General features: G+C 40.9%; 1 protein-coding gene across 1 annotated transcript in view; it reads left to right on the plus strand.

Annotated features, from left to right (window-relative positions):
• SATB2 (SATB homeobox 2) overlaps positions 1-26,938 on the plus strand; it is a gene marked incomplete at both ends in the record, with an annotated part of 130,558 nt that overhangs the window by 20,449 nt on the left and 83,171 nt on the right. The window lies entirely within an intron of this gene.

The raw sequence follows: 26,938 nt of genomic DNA on the forward strand, positions 1-26,938 counted from the left end.
TTGTGTTGATTGCTTAATCTTAAACTAGGTGTACAACAAGCCCTACCTTGTTAGCCTGCCTAGAAAGCTTTAGCTGGATCTTGCTGAAGTGTGAAATATGGTGATAATGATCAGTCAGCATATTCATGACACGTTTGTTCTGTACCATGAGGCAGGTTGCTGCTTCGAGGAAGTCCGCACAGAAGAGCTGAATAGAACCTCTAGGTGTACAGCTAGATTGTATGTGGCATTCCTCTTTGGATCAGGGCAGTTTTGAACAGCGTATTATAGTATATAATCTTTGATTTTTAAAATTTTACATTGTATATAATGGTGTTATATATATATATATATATATATATATATATATATATAAGTACATGCTCTCTTTATGGCCAGTAGTTGTAGTGCTAAACATCCAGGCTGATTTCTCTGCTTTTGCTTACCTACTATATTGCTGCAAAGCCCTTTGTGAAGCTCTATAGTCCCTCCCACTTAGAGATGATTCTCCTGTAGCAGCGAAATCTTAGAATGAAGAAAGCTTTCCTCTCTTTACCCAAAATACCAGCTTGAATAAAAAAAAAACTAAAATCATAATAATTGAGGGAGATGAGCAGGAGGTGATGGATTGGGAAAAATCTTTCCAGAACAAACTTTGCATTTCAAGAGGCTTTTTTATACTAAGCAGGTTATTTCAATGCTTATTCTTTTGGATGAGAAGCTTCTAAGTTTCAATTTCATCTCCATGTCATCCATAAAACCTCTGCACATTTAGAGTAGTTTAGTAGAAACTTTGCCCAGGGATTTGGATTTTTCCTGTTGGTTTTAGTCATTCTGTATATCTAGGTATTTGAACGCATGAACAGAGGGAGCAGCGGTAGTGTTGAATCCGGGAGTTCCAGGCAGTGGTTAATAGTGCTGCACTCCTTGTAGGAGCTTCTTCCCAAGCAGGGTGATAATGATTCATTTCCTCTGTCAGCCTCTGCTCTGTGAGAGAGGCTCAGGTTCTGCATACAGGCAGAGCTCATCTCATGCACATGTGTTTATTTACACAATGTGGTAATAAAAGCTTTTCGAGAAGGTAGTCGTTTTGGTTTTTAATATGAAACGTTTCATGTCATTTTAGGGACACTTTTTTACTGAATGTAAAAGGTCAGCGTATCCCACTGTTTCCATCCTGGTGAGCCAGCTTCCTGTTTGACAGCACTATCCATCTCAGTTAACACAGTTGCTCAACGTGTTGCAAGCTAACATGTGGAACACGCTGCATTAGGTGGCCAAGATTTGATTCTTGGCACTTACGAAGGGGATTGGGCTTTGCAAGAAACCTGCTCCAAGGAGGCATGCCATTCAGTGCAGTGATCCACACTGGCTGAGCATCTCACTTGGGGGAACCTTGCTTTTGCTGCATCTCTCTGCTGTGAGAATAGCAAGGAGGAGAGACAGATTGACTCATGAAGGAGATTAGTCACTGTGAAGGGAGGAAGCGGCCACTGCGATTTTGAGCTACAGGCTTTGACAGTGAGCAGGTTCAGATACTAATCTGTTGCTTGATGTGTTGCTCGAATAACTTGTCTAGAAAATAAAAGTGGAATCTCTAATTGTTGTAATTAGTCTAAAAGAAAAGACATCGGCATTCTTGTCTTTAAGGCAGCAATTACCTTCTACTAGAAAACATCAGGTGGCATAATATTTAGAAACAACAAAAAATACCTTAAAGATCCCTCAGCTAACAAATATCTTACTTGATCGGTTTATTTATCTTCACATTGAAGGACCAGTTCTCTAAAGTCTTTTATACATCCTGGGCAAATAATGCAGGTCATGCTTATTTTAAGATACTGAGCTGAAGTACGCAGCATGTTCTGTAGTATCTTACTTCTGTGCTAGCTGTTTGCAAGCTGAGAGATGAGGCACAGGCAGAGACAGGGTGCTAGTAGATCTCTGAGATTGTTTAGTTTAATGAGAAAAATTATGAAGTATTTGGCTATAATCTGTCAACTAGGGTTGAAGAAGCGTGCTGCTAAATTATTGATCTAAAGTTTTATTTGGGAACACAATTTTCTGATATTAAAAAAAAGGAAAAAAAAAAGTTATTTGCTTTATTCATTCCGGTTGTAGGAAAAGTCTGCTTCTATTCTAGTGCTTGGGATTGATTTCATTTAGCAATATACATTGATAAACAGTCACTTAGTTCTTCTTTATGCTTTATGATCAGCTGAATTACAGGATCTGCATGAGAGGTTGAAGATCCTCAGGTGCATTTTTCAAAATGGTAAAGCTTTGAGCAACGTGCTGTGCAAAACACTGATGCGAGTAGGTGTCCCCATGTCCTCCAGGGACAAAGTAAATGTGAGCTTGTATTGTAAAGGCTGTCTAAGCTGTAATGTAGCGTGTAATAATTGTCACTTTTTGAGTTGGGAAAGTGTTTCATTTCCCCCCTCCACCTTGTTTTGGATGACTCTGAGAGGAGTAGCAATGTTCACTTCATCTTCTGGGAAACATCTTGCCTTTTGCCTGTTCCTTTTAGAACAGGGTCTCCAGTGGCAGATAAAAGAGCTAGTTGTGGGGGAAAAGAGGAGTTGCGACAGCAGAGAGAATTGCTGTGCAATTTCACACCGCCTTCGCTGCGGTTCACCATGGCGCTTCTACAGACCTGCTGAGGCTCGAGCAGGCGGTGTGCGACTTGCGTGTAGGGCCCTGCCTCACACTTGCCAGCTGTATGGCAGCACGGCGGAGTCTGGGTGCCAGAAAGGAAACATGGCACGGAGCGGTAGGTGATGCATTGCCTCCTCGAGGGGTCTGTGTGCCCGAAGGGGCCCTGCCGGGGGGCTGCCTGCCTGGGAAGCAGCCTAGAGCTCCAGAGGTCCCCAAGGAGGTGATGCCATGTCCGAGCACGTGAGCTGTAACTTGCACATCCAGCTGCCACCTGGCTGGGAGCCTCACATACTGGTTTGTGGTTGCTTGGCTTATCATGGCCAATTTTTAGTCCTGGTTGTTAGGTAAATTGAGAAGTCTTAGCATAAATAATCTTGAGACAAATATGTATCAGGAGGTATACATGAAGGTGGCCCCATGCCTTACTGGAGGAAGCTCTATATTCCCACACAGTTTGGACAGGACACATTTATTCCACAAACAGCTGGTTGTGAACATTTTTTTGTTGATGGTGGTGAGAGCAGAGACTTTTCCAGTGAGTGCTGCCCTCATGAAACTTCCCTTTTCTGACAGGAGCTGTGAAAAGTCTTCTGGAACAGCACGGAAATTCGTTAACAGCTTGGCACTAGGGTGTGAAAGTTGGTGGTGTGAATGGCAACAAAGGTTTAATAAACATTTATGTATTTTTCTTTCATCTTGAGTCTGCACCTGACACTAGGGAACCTGCTACATGTGCCTTTGAGAGGAAAAGAGTCATGGTTTAAAGGGGCACCTGTTCTATGTGTAGTTTAAAAAAGTTTACATGCCCTGATGCAATTTTTTTTTTTTTTTTTTTTTTTTGGTGGGTGGGGTATTCTAACTGGGCTATGCAAGAGAAGGGAACTGGTAGGGTCTGCATACAGTATATAGTGCTAAGCGCTGGGACCAAAGTAGTATGAAAGTATGTGCGTTCTGGTGTACCCTGTGTGCAGTGCTGCAGCTTTGGGACCGGCTGTGAAAGCCTCCTCAGTGTGGCGTGGAGGAAGAGCAGTACTAGTCTCTTTTAGCAAGTTCTGCTTTCTTAGAATCCATATGAAAAAGAAAACAGTGTGATTTCTTGTGGATATATGTAGATATGTTGTTTTTTTTTTTTTTTTTCTTTTGACCAGTTCCTTGCTAGCTGTCCTGAGTGTATACATAGAACTGGTGTACATTGTCTGCAAAAGCTTGCAAAGCTGAATGGGCCATTGAAATAGAGTTTGCTTTCTCCTCTCAGGTGTGTTGGCAGGGCAGCGTGGAGTGCCTGCCCTGACTGCTGTTTGTGGGCAGCTTTACCTGGGCACTGGTGAAGTAGTTGCTTGGGTTAGTCGCTGTGCATGGCCACCACAAGGAAAAGGTTGTACAGAAGAGTGAAATGGTGCTGACATGCCAAGTGGAGCAGAAGGAAGGGTGAGAAAACAGCAGAGGGAGGTTAACACAGAGTGAGAGAAACATTAGATCTTTCCCATCCCTGTCACTGTGGAGATTGCCAAGCCCTGGTTCTTAAGCAATGTATTGCCATGAGCAGGGCCATTGCAAGAGGCAGTGCCTTGTGCTAATAATGCCTTGGAGGCCCCTCTTCACGCTGCCTGTTTTCTTCTAGTGCTGTGTACTGACTGAAGGGTGGGAAGCCTTATGGTTGCAGGGAGCTGGGGGTGGCTGGTCGGAGTGGAAGGCTGGAAGGAGAGGCTGGCAGTGGTCAGTGGGGAAGGTGCAAGACAAGAATGAGAAACAGAACAGGTTTAAGTATCTTGCCTTGCCATGGGGAGTTGCAATAGCTGGGCACGGAGGAGAGTGATGCTCTGTGCGCATCGTGAGTTAGCAAGCTGAGGTCAGAGCATTGGCCCTTTCAGCCTTGAACGGCTGGAGTGGGGAAGAGAATTTTGTTGCTGCCAGTCAGTGCCTGGCCGGAGTAGCTGATGGGGTACTTCTGCCTTAATGTCATGACACCCAGAGGTGTATCTCAGGACTAACTGTCCTTCTCCAGCTGCCCTCCCTGTGAGACAGTGATGTTGCCTGCAGCCATGGGAAGTTGTAAGACAGTCTTGGCTTGGCTTTGGTGCTTCTGCAGAGCACTGCGCTCTGGAGCACTAGTGAGCTGCCCTCGCAGTTAGCTGCAGCAAGAGAGAAAGGAGGCTCTCCTGACTGCATAGTAAGGAAACCAAGGCACAGATACACGAGGGCTCTCTGGATCCATGAAGCACATGGCTAGGGCAGGAAGGAACCCAGACTGCAAGTGTGCTCATTTACCCCAAGGGTCTAAATATGTGAGCTCAGCCCTGCTCTCTGCTGTTAACTGGAGGCCTCTTGCACTTGCAGCCTGCATTTAAGTAGTATTTCAAAGCAAATACCAGATCTGTTTGATAAGTTCATGTTTAGCAAACTAGTCCAAACCCCAGGCTGCTGTGTGAGAGAATGTGGCAGCCTGAACGCTGGGCTCCTTCAATCTGGCTAGCCTTTGTGAAGCCAGTATGACCATCTTTCCACTTATGGGATTATAACCACATGTACAAATATTTGAAGGGTGTAAATATCGATGAGGGAATGGATTTGCCTAAGCTGTTCCAAGAGGGTAGGGCTTTGGGGCAATTGGAAGGACCCGAGTTGATGATTAGTAGGGAGAGGTCCTGTGACATATTCCCATCTGTGCTGTTTCCAGGACCACAAGAGCTTCCAATTGAATGTCAGGTGAAGGCAGAACATACCAGCTGGGGGCTGTATTGAACACACACAAGCTGGTTTTATATTTCTGTGTCAAGAAAAGTACAGTAAAAGTGTAGTGAAACCTTGCTAAACTGTGCTTGATGTATAAAGCTAAGTTTTCTGCAGTTGAGAAGACCAGATAGGCTGTTTTTAACACAAGTGCAAGGTAGCAGTATGGGAAAAATGAGAGGAAACCTGGGTTCAGATTTCTCCTGTGAATAACGTGCAATAAATTACAAGGGTGCTATAATATGGGATCTTCTGACTCCTCCGCCAAGTGCCCAAGTGCTCCCTGTTCATGTGATTAAAGACCTTCTAGTCAGTATTATACTGGCTGGTGATATAATGACTTAAATAGTGACCAGAAAAATAAATGTCGGGTCGTTTCCTGGCTCTGTCACTGTTTGCTGCTACTTTTTTCTTTTTCATTTGTACAGTGTTTTGGTTTGAGATAGCATAGTGGCTTCACCTAACAGAGTTGTGGGTCCATGCAGAGTTGCTGTATGTCTCTCACCTCAAACTCTTTTGCTACAGAGTATGACCACCCTCTTTTTAAACCAATACTTCTTAAAGCAAAAGAAACCAACCCACCCTAAAACAAATAAAAGAAACCAACCCAGCCTGTTTTGGAGCTCCCTTTGTGGAGCTCTTTTCAGCAGTTTCGTCTTACTCCATCTATAATTAACAGCTCCTTACCTTTAGTAAGCCCCTTTTGCCCCCCTTGCATCTATTGGGCACAGTTCTTCTGTGGGTAGGCTCTTCCTTCTTCTTTCCAGTTTTGCAGGTGAAATTGTAAAAGACCCAAATCAAATCATTTAACAGTAATGTGTGTGAGGGGTACGACTCAAATGGACATATTGCATTAAACTCTGACATGCACTTTCATGACAACTTGTCTGGGATTGCTAAGCAGACTGGATTTCTTGCGGTGATACTTAACCATCCATATCAAAGTTTTCCTTGTAAAAGCTGCTCCTTCTTGAATTGTACATTTCTTGAGTTGTATTCTTTGTCTTTTTCCCTGATGTTTGAAGGAAGTGAGCTGAGTACTTCTCAAATATTTATTTCCCTCCCTATATACAGACATTTACAGGCAAATCACTGTTTTGTCTACCCTACAAAACTTCATGACAACTGTAAGTGAAACTCAATTACAGGAACCATGAGAGAAAGTCAGAATTTAATGGGAATGCCGAAAACCTCTTCCTTCTTTGTTTTTTTTGATAGGCATTTCAGTGTATAATGAACACAGGGTTTGAAAGAGACTGTTGTTCAAGGTTCAGCATCTCATGCCATTTCAATTAAAGCCCCAGAGTTCTCTTTAAACGTTGCTTGGAACTCTTAAGAAATCTTCTGTAAAAAATAAAAAGACATAGGGATTGAGGCTGCTTTTATTTGTAGGGTTTACTAAAATTAGTGTTGGGGTTTTTTTTTGTGGAAAATGTGACATATAAAGAAATGTTAGGATGTAATTCAATTTTTTATATGTATAAATATATGTTTTGTTTTACATATATAAACACATGTATAATGTATTTATAGTTTAATAGAGAATATAAATACATGTATTATACATATATGCACATACAAATATATATTTATATAAAAGTATAATATATATGGAAACAAAGTTCAAAATCCAGTTAATAAACCAACCTTTCAGGTTACTTGTCACCCTCATTCTCCATCTGTAGTGTTATTTTAAGTAACCTCATTATCCCAACAGCATGAACTCTAGTAAATACTTGATTCTTTCATAAGCTCACTGTGAAAGTTCTTCTAACCAGTGGTCAGGAAGCATGTCTCTTCCCTTTTCTTCCCTATCCCTCACCCCATGCTGGTGTGTGTAAAAGTTGCCACGTGGTATTGGCTTTCTGATCCTAATATATTATTTACAGGATTCTTGTGACATAACAAAACCTTCTACAAGTAATAATCTATTTTTCTAGATGGCAAACATCTGGGTAGTATAAGTAAATGGGTAATTTATTAGTGTTTGAACAGCTTAAAGGAGGGTAACCAAAGGTAGCCCTGAACAGCTCAGCACTTCTGCCATCTCAGTTGTGGTTTGTGACTGAGCACAGCACCGCTCATAAGTAGGAGAGGAGGCAGGGGTGAAAGGAGGGAGTGGAGTGGAGTGGACAGAGCGGACTTTGAGTGTCCCGGTGAAACATCCTTTCTTCCTTCCCTGCATGTCTGTGAGACTTTGCATACCTGCGATAGGAGTTTCATAGAATCATGGAATGGTTTGGGTTGTAAGGGACCTTAAAGATCATCTAGTCCAACCCCCCTGCCATGGACAGGGACACCTCCCACTAGACCAGGTTGCTCCAAGCCCCATCCAACCTTGCCTTGAACACCTCCAGGGACAGGGTAGCCACAACTTCCCTGAGCAACCTGTTCCAGTGTCTCACCACCGTCACAGTAAAGAATTTCGTCCTAATATCTAATCTAAATCTACTGTCTTTCAGTTTAAAACCATTATCCCTTGTCCGATCACTACACTCCCTAATAAAGAGTCCCTCCCCATCTTTCCTGTAGGCTTTCCTATAAGTACTGGAAGGCTGCTATAAGGTCTCCCCAGAGCCTTCTCTTCTCCAGGTTGAACAACCCCAATTCTCTCAGCCTGTCTTCACAGGGGAAGTGCTCCAGCCCTTTGATCATCTTTGTGGACCTCCTCTGGATTTGCTCCAACAAGTCCATGTCCTTCTTACGTTGGGAGGCAGTACTCCACGTGGAGTCTCATGAGAGCAGAGTAGAGGGGGAGAATCACGTCCCTCAACCTGCTGGCCATGCTTCTTTTGATGCAGCCCAGGATATGGTTGGTTTTCTGGGCTGTGAGCGCACATTGCTGGATGATGTTGATCTCATCCACCAACAACCTCAAGTCCTTCTCCTCAGTCTCTTCTCTGCCCAGCCTGTATTTGAGCTTGGCATTGCCTCGACCCACATGCAGGACCTTGCACTTGGCCTTGTTGAACTTCATGAGGTTCACATAGGCCCACCTCTCCAGCTTGTCCAGGTCCCTCTGGATGGCATCCCTTCCCTCCAGCGTGTCAACCGCACCATGAAGCTTGGTGTCATCAGCAAACTTGCTGAAGGTGCACTCAATCCCAACTTCCATGTCACCAACAAAGATGTCAAACAGCACCAGTCCCAGTACTGACCCCTGAGAAACACCACTTATCGCTGCTCGCTGCTTGGACATTGAGCTGTTGACCGCAACTCTTTGGGTACTGCCATACATCCAATTCCTTATCCACCAAATGGTCCATCTATCAAATCCATGTCTTTCCACCAGGATGTCATGTGGAACAGTCTCAAATGCTTTGCCTGGGTCCGTGTAGATGATGTCAGTTGCTCAGTTTGAGGCCAAATGCTGTGAAATGCATGATATTTTGGTGACGGCTCTGGGGGCTGTAGTGGACTTGTTGCAGTAGCGTGTCATTTGTTCCACAGTCATAATGGATCAAACTCAGACTGTGCTATGGATAGAAATCGTTAAACCTTTTTTCCTGTCTCTCCCCCTTTGTTTCTGAGAAATATTGCTAAGGCCGTAACAGCAAATCGGTGCTTCTGTTTGATGAGGGCTGTGTTCTTTAGTGCTTTCCATTTACTTTACGCTGCAGGCTGTGTGTAAAACAATAATGCCGCAGGACAGAAGTTCCTTCAAGCTTCACTCTCTTCAAGCAAAGATTTTCACGTATTCTGCAAGTTTTATAAACCGATGAAGAAATGCTGGGGAAATTGAGCCACGGGCTTTTTTGTGTCGCAGCACTTCTTATAGTAGTTTGGGGTAAAATAAAAATCAAGTTCACTCCAAAAGGCCTGTGTGTACTCAATTAAAAACTTAGACCAGCGTATAATAAATTCTGATTTTTCTTGGCCCCCTTCCCAACCTCTCAGCTAAGCCCACAAGCTCATGAACCGCTGGTATTTTTGAGGAAAATTGGGAAATGTTGTTTATTAATTTTAACTTAAAATAAAATTTTGTTGTTTTTTTCTTGCATGAATCTGATAACGAAGCAGTGCAGTATTTAAAAATGGGAATAAATTAGGTTAGACTAGGTCTAGAGAAGGAAAATGAGGTGCAGTTAGCAGCCTGTTCACTAACAAGCTAAATATTTAACTGTTCAGTAGTATGTGAGGAGAGCAAAGCCTGGTGGTGGTTAATGCAAGTTAGGGTAGCTGCCTTTTTTTTTTTCCCTTTTTTTTTTTCCCTTCTTTTTTTTTTCTTGTTCTTTTTAGACATTCTTGTCTGCTGAGATTTTTTTTCCACTCCTTGCTCTAGATAAGGAAAGCAGTATTTTAACCCTGCGGCACGAGGGAGATGCCTTTCACCCCAGCTGCAGATTGCCTTGCCCCATCTGCCTTCCCCACAGGGGCACAAAGCCGAGCCCACCTCAGGAAGAGCTGCTGCTTTCCTGTAACTTAGCAGAGGCAGAGCTCATCCCCCAGATTGGCTTCTGCTTATCGGGAAGCGCATCCCAACTTTTAGGATCTCTGGTTTGCCTTGGGCGGAGATTCCCCTATGCGGCATTTGTAATGGATATGCTGATGGAGAGAAAGCAGAGCTCTTTCTGCCAGCTGGTCTGTCTGAAGTCCATTTATCATCAGTGCCACGGTCTCAGTGTTGCTGCACGTGTGAAGGGGAATGGGCTTGAGCACGTGGAGAGCAACGGTGCTGGTTGCGGGGTCCCTTGCAAGCTCATGGTGTAAGGCAGTACTTGTCAGTCCCCTCTAACCACATAGACAAGCTGTAAATGAAAATCAGTTTGTTTTGCAACTGAAAACTTAACAAAGTAAGGGGAGAAAACTTAAAGGGGATAAATGGAAAGCGTTTCCTGGTTTAAAAAAAAAAAGAGGGAAATGCACTGGCCACTGTTCTGTGTCTGATCGTCTCTTTAGGAAAGATCCTTCTGGCATTGACAGCAAAGGGGCAATTCAGAGGGTTTCTCACTGCCATGTGTAAGCATTGTAGAAGGGACCCAGTTCTAATCCTCCTGGCCCTTACTGGAATGTAAATGAACCTGTCAATCAGCAGTATTTGATAGTTGTATCTTTTCATACGGGTTGAATTTTACAAGGGCAATCTGCCCTCCTGCATTGATTGTCATCGGGGGTCTGCAGGAGATTAAATGGCTACATTTACAGAATGGAAAAGGATGAGCAAAAGACAATGCTGTTGGTGACCTCCTTTTGCCTACTATCCTGACTCCTGGAAGCACGCTCAGAGTACCCATGAAGGTTCAAATTCAAGCTGTGGCTGAGAGAAGCGGGTGTGTATGTCCTCCTCCTGTCCGCTGACCTACTTTGTTATTCAGGGTGGGTGTCTCTCCCTCTCTGTACTGGTGCAGGGCTTATGGAGAATCGCTCGTACGCGGTCTTCCTTTTGGCCAGTCAATACCTTTGATTTATCTAGACAACTTTAAAAAAAAGTATGTTTATACAGATGTGATTAAGAAAAAGCATTGTATCAAGTTGAATGAGAAGAGGTTGGTGTATTGTTCACTCAGTATTTATGAGTGATTTTACTTGCAACTTTATTCCAACAGAAAAATATTCTTCTAGGATGAAGTAGCTGTCAACGAAACAATAAAGCTACGGTAATCCTGGGCTCCAGGGTCTGTATTTTATTCCATTTTCTCTCCCCAGTTTTATATGTGCAGTGTCTTTGACTTCACCTGGCTGTTTCCACAGTTAGCAATAAAGAGTTAAATTCAAACAAGTGCGCTAGGAGGAGAATGCATGTGCCAGTCAGGATTCTTAGCTAAATTGCTTTCATACTTTGTTTTTATAATATATTTGCTGCTTAGCCACATTTTGGCCTTTTTCCTTTTTCTAACAAAAATCATTATGTGGGATAGCTAGTAGATAGTTCCTACTTTCACAGTGACAACTCCGTGCTAAAAATGTCCCTTGGCATAGGGATTGTCAACTGATGGCAATTTGTCTGCCTTTCTGAGTAGGGTTTTTTTGACACCAGCTATTGAATATATGAAATAGTCTGTGGGGGAAAAAGTGTTTATCTTGTGTTGAAACTGAGGATGGACCAGTTGCTTGAGGAAAAGAATGTATCAAATAAGGAACTATAGATAACACTAAATCTTTCAAGATCCTGGAAAGAGATGTTTAGGCGGAATTGTGCGGCAGTCAGCATGAGAAAATTGGCATTTTGTGAAATGCTACCATAGAATATGTTTCAAACGTCACTATTTATGTATCCATTTATATAGATAGCATCAATTACATATTTTTAAATGCTGATGATGGGTCTAAAACCTAAAGGCATTACAAACATAAAACTTTCTTTCGCTGTGGCTTGAGTGTGGAGAACAAGTCTTTTTTTTCCCTCTCAATCTGAAAGCTGTATTTGTTTGCTTAAAAGAATGAGGAATAGTATTTCATTGGTAATATTCACAGAGATTTATTAATATTTTATTGTGAAGCCTTTAAATAGAGGGCTACACATACTAGTTCTTTTTTTTTCCTGATATCTCTGCTAAAAGAGCATAGCAACCCCATGCATTTGCATTTTCTGATCAGTAAAAATCTCCCCTACCATAAATGTGTATGTGAAATTGAGAACCTAATTAAAAGATTAACAGCATGTACAGTACTTTACCCAAAAGGCATGTGTTAATTTGTTAAAACACTAAAGATTTTTATGCTGTCTTTTTTGATGCTATCAAAATATTTTCAGTGGAACTGGTTGAACCTGGTCTCTTTATTATAAATTCTTCTGCAGAGTAAGACGACTTAATTTCATATCTAATTGCATAAGGAATTATAAATTATCTTTTCTAAGAGACCTATGACACTAAAACGCAGAATGAACAAATAAAACTGATTTGTTCTAGTACAAATGAAGATATATGGCAGTATTTTTATTACAGACACCATTTGTTTGGGTTGAGTGTCTGAATATTTTACAATAAGATACAAAGTGCTCTTTGTCGAGCAGTTGTTCCAGCAATGCATCTTAAGGTGTTTTACAACTAATTGCCATGAAACGAAGAAACCCGAATCAACAAAAACCAGCCCCACCCATAAAATAAAACTCTGTGCAGAATGGGATAAATCTGTTCCAAAGGAAATGTGTTTCATATGCATTCACGAAAGTGGCGGGGTCCGCCTCTTGGATCAAACATGCAGACTTTTCTTTTGTTCACAGAGGAAAGACCTGTTGATTTCAAAAGTGTGTTTTTATCTCAGAAAAAGGTGACTTGCTGTATGTAAAATGTTAGTTTCCAGCTACGTAAGAGGTGCCACAGTCTAGACTAGAGCACACAGGCAAAGGATTACAAGTCTGGTTTCTAGTGGGGAAGCACGATTGATGTATAGGACAGTGTACTGGAAGGGGGCATTCCCTGATGTAAAGGGAAATGAAGGTCCTGCCGTGACCCTGTTAGTGCCACATAACCTGATGGGATGCCCTGGTGCTGCAGAGTTAGGATTTCCTTCCCTCTTGGGGACTTCTGGAGGAATCTCAAACAAACCCCCCTTCCTGCCCTTAAAGCACAGGAGGTATTCTCCTTCGGAAACAACTGGGTATTACCCGTACAAAGGGATGTATTACTTTAAGAACTGAATATTACCCTTATGGCAGAATTTAGTAGACACTGGCAATTATTAAAGATTTGCCTTTTGTGACTACTCTCCATGGAATTTTATTCTGTCATTGAAAGTTTAAAATGGTTTGTAGTAAATTTAACATTTTTTACTGAACTGTGTCAATGTTGGTGCCAAGGCTGTTCGAATGTTATTGAGTGTCTATTTAACCGGATTAGATTAAACCTTATTACATTATTTAGTGCAAGTATATTGTTCATAAAGGAACAAATTAATATTCTACTGACCTTTTGAGGGTTGAATTAATAAATTTATTGCAAGGATTACTTTGGTATTGTATAATAGAAATGTTCTTTTATTTATTTATCCAGAAGTACTTTTATTATGAAGTTTACTGATACAAAGCTGCTTCTGTTAAGCTGATTGTTATTCCCAGATACTAAAAGACCAGTGTCTAAATCACAACGTATGTATACATTTATGATTTTTTCTAGAAGGGGGCCAAAAGGGTAGTATGGAACTTCATAAAGGCAAGTAGGAAAGAAATTTAATAATTTTTAGCTAGAGAGCTACACGGTCTGGTCTGAGTGACATGAGATGAAAACTGGAGCATTTATGGTGAAATGTGGATTACACTTTTAAAAAACAGTTATGCCTAATAATCCAAAGTGATTTCAATAACAAGGTTAAGGAATGTTTTTATTACCATAAAAACATGAGGTTCTTTTCCCCCTTACCTTTCTGTAGCTCTGTAGCAAAATTTCATTCTGCCAGGACTTTTTGTGCTTTGCAATTTTGAGTGTGTGTCTATACAGGAAAGTGGGGAGGGAGAAAGCAAAAAAGAAGAGAGACAGCCAAGAGAGCAAGTGTTTCTACGCTGTTTGTAATAGCAATGTCATGTCTCTGTGAGGGACAGCAGTGTGGGTTTTGGTAGTGTATTAAGCACCTGCACCATCTCACAGAGGTACAGCAACTTCCCTGTCCCACTCTTCTCCTTCCCCTTCTTGTTGAAGCAAGGTTGGGATGGAGTTGCAGGTACAGCCATAGTACTGATGTGGCACTGTGGTGCCCCATGGTCGCAATGTGGATTTTGTGGAAGGAGGGGCCGTTACAGAACAAAATTGCCATCAAACCTCTGCTAAGCTTCTCCTGAATCCTTCTGTATTTGTGTCTCTTGTGCATAAACTCTGGTTTTGCATATAAATGTGAGGGAGATGAAGAAATCTTAGCTGCAGATGGAAAAAAAAACCAACCCAGTGTCTTGATATTTTAAAAAATCCAGAATTAGAAGGAGATAAATTTATGTAGCCTTTGCACCATAATAATGTGGAAAGACCTGACACAAAGCCATAAGGCTTTTTTCACAGATTCAGTTGTCTGGAAATTGTGCAATGCTGTTTAAACGGAATGACTTTTAACAGATCGCAATAAATTTAAAAAAAAATATCATGTTTTCACCAAGGATTACATGATGGCAGTGCTAACTCCCATGCAATTAATAGACAGCGTGTACTTTGTTTTCCTTTGAGTGCTTAGCATTTTGTCTAGATTTTATCTGGCCATGTATCCAGGAACTGGGTACGGATGCAAGCTGCTGTTAATTGAACTGTATTTAGAACTATTAAAATCATCCTATGTGCTGTATGGCAAGATGTGTATCTAAATTTTCATTTGCAGCAATGTAGCTGTATTATGCATATCCTGTAGTAGATAGGCAGACCCTCGCCCACTTGTTTTAGATACAAAATGTAATTGGTTTATGACAAAATAACTTCTTATATCAACATAGCATTTGTCTTTTACAAAACCTGCAGTTATTTTCTCAGAGTGATTGTGAGGGGTAGTGTAGCTTAACAGGAAGAAAGATAGAACATGTTTTAATTTTGGCGTGGATTGTTGGCCCATTGAATCAGGCCTTGTGTTGTAGCAACTTCTTTATAGAGGAAGGCTGGTCCTGGTTTCTCCTGGTCTTGTACACCTACTGAATGTCTTTTTACGTCCAGCTAGTTGTGTGATTTAGTGTTTAGGGGGAAGAAGATGCTATCTGAAACGAGGAGTGATGAGTTTAAAAAAATCACTTAGTTTCGTTCTTCCCGGATTAAGTCTTTTATATAACATGCTTTATAGAAAAAGGGCTACGTTTGTACAGAAGAAGGTGCCAAAACGCTAATAGAAGTATCGTAGCTCATCTGATGGGTGGGACAGACTTCTGCATGCTATTTGGAAACAAAATTAACCCTGTGTGGGAGTACAATACCTAGCATTGTTAATTCTTGACATTTTCTTGCCCATGCTCCTGGGGCTCTTGGTGAGGGGAGCTTCAGCTTCTCTTAAAAAATTTAATTTGTAGAGGTAAAAAAATCTTAGAGGATTCCATCAGAAGCTTGTGAGCGTGATATCCCATCTTTGGCACAAGAACATGGAACAGAAAAAGAATCCAAGCATTTTAATTTGCTGGGAACAAAAAGAAGCTGGCTGGTAACTTTGGGATACAGTATTGCTCTCTGAAGCACATTACTTTGCGGGTATGCAGGCATGTGACAGTGTGATCGTACGTGGGTCTGTGTTGCTTTCAAACACGCCTGGGGCCTCCTGTGGCCCTTTCGTTATTTCTGAGCTTTTGGCACTGAGTGCCAGTGGGGGATGTGTGGAGATGGGGAAACGAGAGAACTAGATATTAGAATTCAGTAGCAGATTTAAATTAAGCAGAAACCTCAGTATGGTATAAACTTGTAAGGCTATATATACACTATGACATGTGGCTGGACCATAGTCATGCTCAGCAAACCACTGAATATTATAGGACAGTTAATATGTTTTCTAATTCTTCCCAGAAAAAAGAGGATTTCAGTACTGAGTAATATCTTATTATCCCATTCCTACTATTGGCAGCACAGCAATTTGAACTTGCAAAAATAGCAGATTAGATATTTCCCTGAAACTACATATACTATTTAGCGTCTTACTGATGTTCTGGCAGGACAGCATAGGGATTGACAGAAGCCAGGGCTGAAAGTGACTTAAGGGAGCTAACGGAGTTTAGTGAAGGTTATGAAAAAGCAGTGCTTTCCACTAGACATCATATGAAGAGGGAAATGGGAAAGGAAGAGAGCTGTCAATCAGGAACTATACACCATGAACATGGCTTTTTGAGCCAGGAGGAGTCTAGGCTGATAATTTCATATGGGGCTTTGCTTCCTTAGTAGGAAGAATTAAGAACAGAAATGAAAAAGCTGGTAGTAGTAGAGGTAATGTCCTGAACTCTTAAAACTTAGGAGTAAGGTGCATATCTCAGAGTCAAATATTCCTTGCAATGGTGGAAGTGTAAATGCAGTGTTCTGGTACTACTGTAGTAACACCAAAAATGGAACTGGAAAGGTTTGTCTCAGTGTGGAGGCTAAGTGAAATGCAAAAGTTAAACGAGCATCCAGTTGTGTGATGTAGAGTCCAAAATCAGCACACACACAGTGCTGTTAGTGTTCATAATTGTTGGTGCTGTATCTTCAACAAGGAATTCTTTACGAGAAAATTAAGCCATGTTTTAAGTTACAACCGTGTAAATAAAGTCAAATGCTTCTGAAGTCAGTAGAGTTTTTGATTTCCACTGATGCAATTGAGGGCAGAGGTTGAAACATGATTTTTATTTCCAGACGTATTGCAAGCTACAGTTCACACTTGTTTTATATGAAGAAGTAAATAATCTGTTGGAACGCAGGTTGGGAGCATAGGTAACACAGCTTCAGATACCTTTATCTATAGGATCAGTAACCACTGTTGATTGTTTGCAAAGACCTTATTTGGGGTGTTCTGTCCACATAATTTTTCAGCTGTGTCCTAATATGGAAAAACAAACTCAACACAGCTATTCTAGAGTGAGCTACAGGGGGAATAGGCCAAAGCCATTTTACTCCAGAACATTTTTCCTTATATGACAGCCATCCATTTGCAGGATATTTTTTGTTTAATGATCTTCAGAGTCATTTAATTATTTTTTATAATACCTCATAGAAGCTCAGGTTTAGGTGCTTACGTGAATACCTGAGATGCAGTGACTTAGACTGGGACAACAAAATAGAAATTATCTGTAGGAATCCTCCTACCTCTGCAGAGTCATGGAGAGAGGTGACCAGTGTCCTCAGAGGACAGAAGTATGGGAGCTCTGAGACTGAACATGGGAAGGCATGTTTGTTTTAATACATATAAGATTTTAATAAATGTAAGATTTTACCTGGTTTCAAGTACTTTTCTTAAGACCAGAGGAAGGAGAATGCTACAGAGAATAGAGGGACATGTAAAGCCTGAGGTTAGGAGCCTTACCGTAGGCTATGGTGTTGCTTTAGTTGTGCGTCTATTTGTGTGTGTGTTTGACTGAAGAAGGGGATGGTGAATATCCACCTTTTTGGCAAGAACTGAGAAGTTGGTCTTTAGCTTGACTAATACGTACGTGTATGTAGGAAGGTTTTAAAAGGAGGGGAAAATATTTGTTAATCTGGACTATTTGTGGTTGAAATATCATAAACACTTGAATGTAATAAGAGAACTACAGTAACTTTTTGTTCCCAGAGAACTTGTTAGAAATCTTACTTGAAATTAAGATTCATACATATTTGCAGACGTGCTTTCTTTGTGAGGTTTTCATGTAAAAGCAGGGTTCCCCATCTAACTGCATCCATAAATCAAGATGGTGCCTTCTTTTCTTTGGAACTTAAGGTAAAGAGTTTTGTTTTTAAAACATAGTGGTTAGTAGGTGTCTGTAGACTTTTAAATGGTGTACAAATGCACAAGATTTTTCTTTGATTAACTTTTTTTTTCATTTACTAACAAGGTGGTCATGTGGGAACATTCATCAGAAGCTTTAGAAATCGTGGGAGATTTATGATGTCATATGATGTCATTACAGCACTACGCTGCATTGTAAAACTTCAGAGCAACCACTGCTGTACCACCAGGGTGAATAATGGGGCATTCATTCACTCCTACCAAATCCCAACATCAAATATTCCACAGGCTCTCTTAAAACAGAAGTTGTGCCTATAGGAACATGTAGTGAGAATTTACACTTGGGAGGGTGTAATCAGAGTACCTAAAAAGGAGTGGTAGATACTTCAATTCCCAGAAGTCGTCGTGTTAAGACTGCACAAAAGCTGGAGACTTTCTGAGGTAAAAGCTCTTCAGAAGGAAGTGGCTGAAAAAATCTTGGCTAGCTTATAGGGAGCTTGTGAGAACAAGTACTAGAGGCCAAATTCTGCTCTGTTACACCATCCTACATTTGGGCTAGTGCCAAGGACGAGCGCTTTCCCCACTGCGACTAGACTGGAGGGAGTACAACTCTGAGGGGTCTGAGCAACCAGTGACTCTACTCTAAACCACACATAAAATGAGTTTAGCAATCTTGGACTGTTGAACAATGATTCATTTTATAATATGACCACAAAATGTAGCTGAGTTGGTAATGATTGCTTCAAACAGCTCGAGAAACTGAATGAGCAAGGAGGAGTCAGGATTACCCTTAGCCCTACCAAGTGTCCTTGTTGGGCCGGAGGTCAAGGCTTCCCGGTATAGCTTTTGCCCGGGGCTGCACGGGCAGGCAGGGGAGAGCTCTGCCTGCAACAGAGACAGACAAAGGTCTCATTCTTTATTGGTAAACGTGCTTTAACAGCCACTACTGTGTACTAACACACTTAAACAAAATGAAAGGAAATGTTAAGTCTGCTGCACGTTACTTGTTCAGGATGTTAACAGCTGTATGGCAAATACATCTGTAGTATAGGAGGGAGAGGAAGATACAAGCAAACTTTCACAGCCATCCTTTCATATCTGTAATTACATCCAGACTTAGCAGCAGTGTCATTTCATTTTGCAGAGGAGCGTGGCAGCCCTTGAAGTGAGATTTCTTGGTATTCAGTCCCACGCGGTAGAAAAGGTCCATTGTGCTCTAACCTGCTTTAAAACAAACTGTTACCAACCCGTGCGTGCGTGCTTAAAGAGTCCCCCCTTTTTATAGACAACTGCCATTTGTTGCAGGGGTTGCTATGGCAAACTGGGGCAGAAAATCCTATCTTGATGTTAAAGCGAAATACTTAGAAATTGTAAGGAGACAGATTTTGAGAATATAAATTAATTAAATGGCAGTAATTGCATTATTGCACTGTCTTGCCAGAGAAATCGCTATTCCTGTGAGACTCTATTACTCTGTTAGGTCTTGGAGCAGAATGTAATTTTTTGAAAGTGCTTTAGGTTTTCCAAATCTGTCTGCTTTTATTTAGTTCTAACTCGTGGTAAACGGCAGCTTAGCCCTGCAAAGGTGGTCATCCTCGTGCTTGCTTGAGTTGTTAAAGCTGTAATAAGCATTTACAGTTTGGGCTTAAATTGGCAGAAGTACATAACTTTAACCTCACCAATCTGGCCCGAGTAACTGCTTGATAGTTTGCCCTGTTGGGATCAACGTCTCTGGACTGGGACAGGAAACATTAGGCTTCTTCCAGATAGGAGTCCTACAGCTGTCCAAAGTGCTTTTTGCTCCTTGACTGCTGGAGGTGCAAAGTGTCAGGCAGGTAGGAGACTTCTATGGTACATTTCTTCATTTGCAAGAAAAAGAAAAAACCCAAGGCTGTTTTATGTTGCTTGCCTTAGTTTTTTTTTTCCTTGTGTCCTGACTACTGAACGCCCCTGACCTTACTGTAGTTGTGTCCTTCTTCGAATTTCCAATGAAAGGATGAAGAATATACTTCAGAAACAGAACTGATCAGCTGGATGCAGCCTAGCATATTTTTAGTTCCATTAGAAAAGCTGCTTGGAAATATTTTTTGCTTTTAATGCTGAAAACAGGCAGTTCTATATCTTTACATCTATAATAGTTATTCATTAGAGTATTTCTGTACATTTTTAAGTGGGACTTCGTTACATCCCTTTGATAATGTTTGGGGAGAAATGAAGGCTAAAACACCCACTTCCCACGTCTGAAAGATCAGTTCAGATTTAAAAGGAGAAAGAGTTTAAACCACTACATATGAAGAGAAATAAAAAATGTTTTTTTGTAAATATGTTGCCTTGGACCATTAAGAGCCTTACTCAGTTGACCCAGTGAGGGAAGTCCTTTCTTTAGGTGTTCTCCAAGGACCTTTGTTTGTTGCTCAGTTGATCTCCATTGATCTACCAGCCTCTGGTTGGCTGAATGTGGGCACAGATCAATGACTCTGTGTTGATTATGCCAATATTGTCGGTCTCATGAATTGACCATCTGCTGTTTGCTTTTGTGTGCACATTTAACATCGGGCAGCAAGAGCATGGCAGTAGCCTAGGATTAATATCTACATCAAAGTTCAGGAACTCTGAGTCTTCTCAGTTTTGCCACTGACAATTTGTCTTCAAGAAGTCATCTTTGGGTGTGCTACTAGTGTAGCTTGCTGCAGTTGGTTGTGCTGGTGAACAAAGGTAAGTATGTGCTTCAGTCGAACTTCCAGAGTTCATTTTAGTGCATTGAGAGTGTCATTTTGTACATTCCCCTTGGGTTCCGGAGTAGGCAGTAGAGCGTCCAATGCATCCAAGGGATGGAATGGAATGTAACAAAGCTGCTGCAGTGCAGATAGAATTTGATATGTTCGGGAGAGGGACCAGCAGCTTCCCAAATGGGAATTAAAAAAAAGAGAAATGCAAAAATGTTTATAACTAGCTCAAGTCGGCATCCTCATCTGGAACTGGCCAAGTCTAATTCAAGATGCTTTTCATGCCACTGTGTTTGCCAGCTACCTCTTAGACTAAGGCATTTGTAGTGATTCAAGAGTTCAACTCTGTGTTAGAAAAAGAAAGGCACTTCTTGTGGAATATCATTAAAAGCTAAGCCAAGTTTTTTCTCATGTAATATTACTTACTTGAATCCACTGTCTTTTCTAGTATTTTGTGTAGCATTATTCTTTCTTGTTATGTTTATCATTATTCAGTTGAGAGGTTTTTCACTGCATTACCTGCGTTAAAATGATCTCATGTTCAAGGCTAAAATTACGGAATTTTGAAAACCTGGGTATTCTAATTGTCACTAGTGCGGAGATTAGTTATAGATGACTGAGTGCTTTGAAAGGGAGCTTTATATCCACTTATCAGCTTTTCTTATCTTCATAAAAATGACAAAGAATCAAATAATTTCAAAGATATAAAAAAGGTTAATTGAAAACTACTTTTCCATACATGTTGCAGTGATTCCTTATGGGTAAACATATACATAAAACGTTGTAACTGCACCCACAACATTCATTCTTATTAGATGAATATGTTTTTTTATACTAACTCTGCATGGTAAATGAATAATTTCTATCTTAAATTCTACATTTTTCCTCTGTGGTTACAACCAAAATTATACAGATTCCCTGTGTGGAATTATATCCCGAACTACTTTCCCCCAAGGTATTTTAAAACTTTTTGCCTAAATGATGTGCATTATTTTAATTACAGCACATAACAATTATCTGGAAGCTATTGGTTATGATGTCAGTCCGAGGTGCCACTTAAGTCCTTCTCTTCTCACAATTAACAAAATAATAATTGTTTCAAAGGCAGGCAGGGATGTGAACCCTAATCAAATCCTAGCAGGCATGTCATTATCGTAGCAGGGGAAAGCAAAGGAGCAGGTCCCTCCCTGGGTGAAAGCATCGGGAAGAAACGGGTGGTTGTATTTGTTTTGGCAGGCTAAAGCTGTCGTGAGCCCGGAGTCCCAGCCAAAACCAAGTGAGCTTTGAGTTGACTTGAGCCATTTCTCAAATGTTTTTGTGAACTCTCGCTTTTTTTTTTTTATTCCCCGTATTGTTTTAATTATAATTCTCAGTGCTGGGAACATCACAACAGATCTTCCATGTTTCGGGATTATTTATGAAAGTATTTCTCATCAGCTAATAGCCATTATTTAAAAAAATCTTCATTGGTTGGGTTAAAATCTGAGCTCAGATGTGTGATCACATAAGGGAAAATTCCGTGGAGACTTGGAGTGGAATGAAGCCCCCTCCTTAATACTTTTGTCTAACATATGTCACTGTATTAAAAATAATTACTTTGGTTCCTTAGAGGGGAAGAGGAAGGTTTTTTTGAAACTTGGAATTTTATATCGAGTAGGCAAATAAACTCCTGAGATTGCTTTCCTTTGAAAAAGGTATTTTAAATGGTACCTTTTAGTTGAATGTTGGCCAGTTTAATTTAGATTATTGCTTCTGACAATTAACCTCGTGTTGGGCTGCACTTGTCTCATTAGCAATGTGGCGAGTGATGAACTTGGATTCATGAGGGCTCAGTTCTCACCTGGGAAACTCACCCGCCAGGGCTGCACCGCTGCTCTGACAATTAACAAATCCACCTAAAAGCTGTCCATGGAGGGCAGGGACTGGGGGATTAAGCAAATGTATTAGTAGTCTTATCAAATTCATTGAATAGTTTTGCTGGGAGAGAAAGTTAAACAGCAGAGGAGGCATGGACATGAGATTTAAAAATACATTGGTTTGAGGTGATGTGGTTTTGATATGTTCCTGTTTCAACTTTTTGTACTTTGAGAGGATTTCTCCTTCAAAATGTATCTGCTTTAAAAACAAGTTTGTAAATAAAAAGGGAATAGAGTGATAGGGAGTAAGGATGGGACTAAATAATTAAAGAATAAAATTCTTAAATTCTGTTTTAATGTAATGCTTTGTCTGCCAGGAAATGATCAGTCGATTTGTTTTTCATTTAAGCAAAACCAGTTATGCAAGTTGTGGTTTCATGAACTGATTTCCTCTCCGTTTTCTCCCCTGATTTTATCCACTGAATCAAAATATCTGTTACTTCCACAGTCTACTGATCTGTGTTACACAGGGAATATTCAGGAAAAAATGTCATCTTTTGGTGGTGATTTGCTGAACAAAAGGATTGAAGATAATTTTTTGCAATAGAAATAATGACTTTACCAACTTTGTGTAGTTGAAGGCTTCTCATTTAAATATCATCAGAGAATGACTACTAATGTTCAAACCCCAAGACAAAGTACAAAGAATTTTCTGGCATTACTAGGAGAAAGAACTGAAAAAAAATTTTTTTTTTTTCAAATTTTTTTTCTTCTCACGTTTTGAATTTCTTAGTTATTCCACCATGCTGTGCATGTTGTGTCTAAATTTACATACATACATACATATATCAACTGTACAGTGTCCAGAATTAATACAGATAGACCTATGTTTATATGCAGGAAGGGGGAAAAGTGTTAGTCCCTTAAAGTAAGTGTTTTATTTTTTCTTTTTAATTTAAATTCACTTTGCATTTTATTGTATCAGCTCCCTACAAATACTTTGCTACTTTTACTGTGAAAATCAGTAAGGGGAGTATGATTTAAACTGACTGGTCTGTTCTCTCCCATTTTGTGGCTACGCATATAGTATTTGTAGCCACTTAAAAGCTATTATACATGTTATTTAGAAATAGTTATTCCATTGAATATTTAATAATGTATACACGAAAACTGATCCAGAAGAGACCATATGAAAAAAGATTTGCTCTGGCAGTAAAGTGGGTTGTTTTAGTGGAAAAATGAAATCTTTTTTTCTCCCTGACTGCAGGGAGAGATGGGTCTGTGCAGCCGGCCAGTTAAATGTGTAGCCCATATGTGCACAGTGAAGAAAGCTAACGCTGAGGTGCGAATGTGACTGGCAGAGATCACCGTGCCTGCCTGCCGCGTTCCTTTCTCATCTACAAGGGTAGCTTCGCCTTAGCCTGGGAGCTTGCACTTTTGTGTTTTCTGGGCTGCCCTGCGCTGTACGTGCTGAGTGAGCCTGCCTGGTGGTGGGTACTCATGGGCACAGCTCTCGTGGAGCAAGCATCCCTCGCTCATCCCGGTAGACTCAACCCGGGCAGTCTCTAGTGATCTCCTCTTCCTCTTGTTTATAAATTTGAGTAACATGCATGGGAAGAAGATGGGAAGAAAAGTCATGACTCAAGCTAAATAGAGTGTAAGTCATTGCCTTGGGGGTTGGAGGAGGGGATATTAGAGGTTTGTGGTCTGGAGATTTATTCCTGTAGAGCTCGGAGGAGGTTGGCCATCATTCAGAGATGGGAGCAGTGTGGCGTGGGCAGGAGGAGGAAGGCGACAGTGATGTGGCCCTGGGTGGGTCGGAAAGCGGGCACTGCCCAGCAGAGCCACTTGCCAGGAGGGATTCTCAGCCAGGGTTGAAAGCATCTTATGGACTGTGACAAGCCTGAGCTCTATTTTAGCAGGAAAGAGACTTTTTAATTTTTACAAATAAATAATATTTTCTTTCTACAGAAGGACACTTAAAGCGCTGGCAACAAGGTTGAGACTATGGCTGGGGCAGTTGGTGGTGGAGGGTTCTGCTGTCTCACTGGGGAGAGTGTGCATTGTTCTTGCCCATCAGCCTGTAAAGTCTACCTGTCTCTCATGAGATATGGTGCTGCAATTTCCCTTCCCCCTACTGGAAGAAAACACCTCAGCCATGATAATAGCATAATTTTGCAGTTTACCAAGATCGCTCTAAAGTTTTAGTTGTGATTTTTCGTTATATTTGCTAATTTTTTCCTTCAATATAAAAATTACTCAAAAGATGCTTCAGATATGATATTCCTCTTATTTGACCAGGGCACATCCAGGGACACGACATAGCTAATGGAATATGAAGCCTTTTGTACACTACATACCTGCATAAAAGCTGGCTTAAGTCATTGATGTCTTGATATTGGTACCTCCGTTTCATTGCTGTTTGTAAAGAGCTTATGTTAGCACAGCTAACAGAGTAAAGACGGTATTTCTATTACAAACTGTTACCTTAACTTCTATAAGTTAAGAGTGAGATTAAAGGAAGCCATTTCTCACAAAATCTTATAGATTCATCCATAATTTTTCCATTTTATTTAAGATTATTCTCCTAGATTACAATTTTAATGGTGTGGCTTTGATCTTTTACATCTACAACACAGTGGTGCCTGTTCACACTGTCTGGGACCCTTATTGCATGAGCTCTTCAAATGAGGTATTCTGTGACAAACTGTAAACCAGGGCCATCACCTGGGGAACATAAGAGCTGGTTTTAATGCTGATAGGCTCATCTGGTTGGATTTTCATCCACCATAAACTCAAATGTGAAATGGAGAAAGGAGGATGTTTTTGAGGAAGTGGATTTTTTTTTGAGGCAGGTGAACAGTCATTACCATTGGTATTTGGTCCTCACCTAGAGTGCTGCTGATCAAAAAGGCAGGCAGAAAAGCTGAACTGCCTCTGCTCCGAGAGCTACAGACCGGAAGAAGTGCTGGAGCATCCCGTGTGGTGCGTGTGCTGCATCACCTCTTTACTCTTCTTTTCTTTTTATTTTTTCTTAACTGATTAGAAAAAGACGACATTTCAAATAGTTTTGAAGTCTGAATTATTTTATTATTTTAGGCATCTCAGACTTTTGGGATAATTCTTTAGTAATATGTTTTCTACTTCGAAAGTCTTTATTTCTCTGCAGTTTATACCTGTCTTAAGACCTGCAGTACGAATCAACCAATAACACTCCATGTCTCCAAGTGAACAACAGACTTTGGGGGAGTAAAATAGACTTTCATTAAGATGCAGATACCCACAGTGCAACCTACGTCCCACCACCTGAGTGAGTGCCAAGAGCAGGGAATAGTTATTGGCTGTGGGAAATGACTGTGTCGGCAGAAACCAGATTGAGGCTTTTCCTCCAGGGTGACCTTTGAAATCAATCAGATTGTGAAAATGATAAACCTCCCAAAGCTGCCTCTTTGTTTTGTGCTTGTTGTGCTGGTAGTGCTCCCTCAGTGTGGAGGTTTACTCTGGTTCCCTGTGCGAGTGAGGAGAGAAGAATACATCTGCATTATTGGAGGGTTGTTCTGCCTATTCTTTCGGGAATGCATGTGCACGCAGTGTCTTCATCTTCCTACTGAAGACTTCAGGAAGTACTGTTATTTATATCTTATTATCTCTTCTGCTATGATATTATTAGTTGAAATCCCCAGTCAATTACTGTGTATTTGTGGTACAGAGAACTCTGGCAGCATTATAGGTTGTACCTTATGGTGAAATGCATCTTTGGTAGATTCCAGAGATTTTCCAGTATTGGTACCATATTCTGCATAAGGCATCATCCCAGAGTATCTGTATTTAACAGTATTCCCCAGAACTGTGATTGGGCCTCTGGATTCCCTTTCTGCTTATGTTCATGTAGAAACCGTGCGTACGTGGGCCCAAGATACCTGGGGCTTTGGGAGATTGTTAGAAAGGACAGCCTTTCCTCTCTTTTTTCTTGAAATATCAACGTGAGGGATTTTTTAGCTCTTTGCATTTGAACATGAGATATAGTTCAGGAAAGAGAAGTGGTGAGAGCACTGAGCTCTGGAGGAATCGAGTTCTGGTACAGAAATTGGTTTAGTACAGGAGTGTTGTTATTAAACAACAGAAGAGCCATCATCAGGGCTGTTGTGATAACCTTAAGGTTATAGATAGACTCTTAAGGTGTCTACTGTGCCACAAAGAGGCCTGAGAGTACTGGAGTGTTGCCTTCCAGTTTGGTGGGTTGTGAAGCACTGTGAGCTACTTACTGGAGGATGGATCCCAGGAGGTACTAGGCCTCTCCACCATCTCATGAGGGTGTTTGCAGTACCATCAGTGCTTGAGACTTTATTGAGTCTTGCAGTGCCTGATGGTGTCCATTAAACGCCTGTGCTGGGTTTGGCTGGGATAGAGTTAATTTTCTTCATAGCAGCTCCACAGCTTCTCTATCCTGTGATTACGCGAGAATCTTACTTAGCTGCTACATAAAGAAGCAGTAAACTTCTGGAAATGCTTCAAAGCGTGACATGCGTGTGCTGCAAACCTCCAGATCCAGAAGGTGAATAACTCTTTCCTGTCTTTGCCATGTGCACAGAAAATTATCATTCAAATGAAAAAAAAAAAAAGTTCTTTCAGTCTTTTGTTCACAAACAGACTAATGTGAAGATGAGAATGCTAAAGGGATCCAAAAAGGATCTGGTGGCTTTGTAA

This window comes from Vanellus vanellus (assembly GCF_965231255.1).
Source record: "Vanellus vanellus genome assembly, chromosome: 5".
NCBI lineage: Eukaryota > Metazoa > Chordata > Aves > Charadriiformes > Charadriidae > Vanellus > Vanellus vanellus.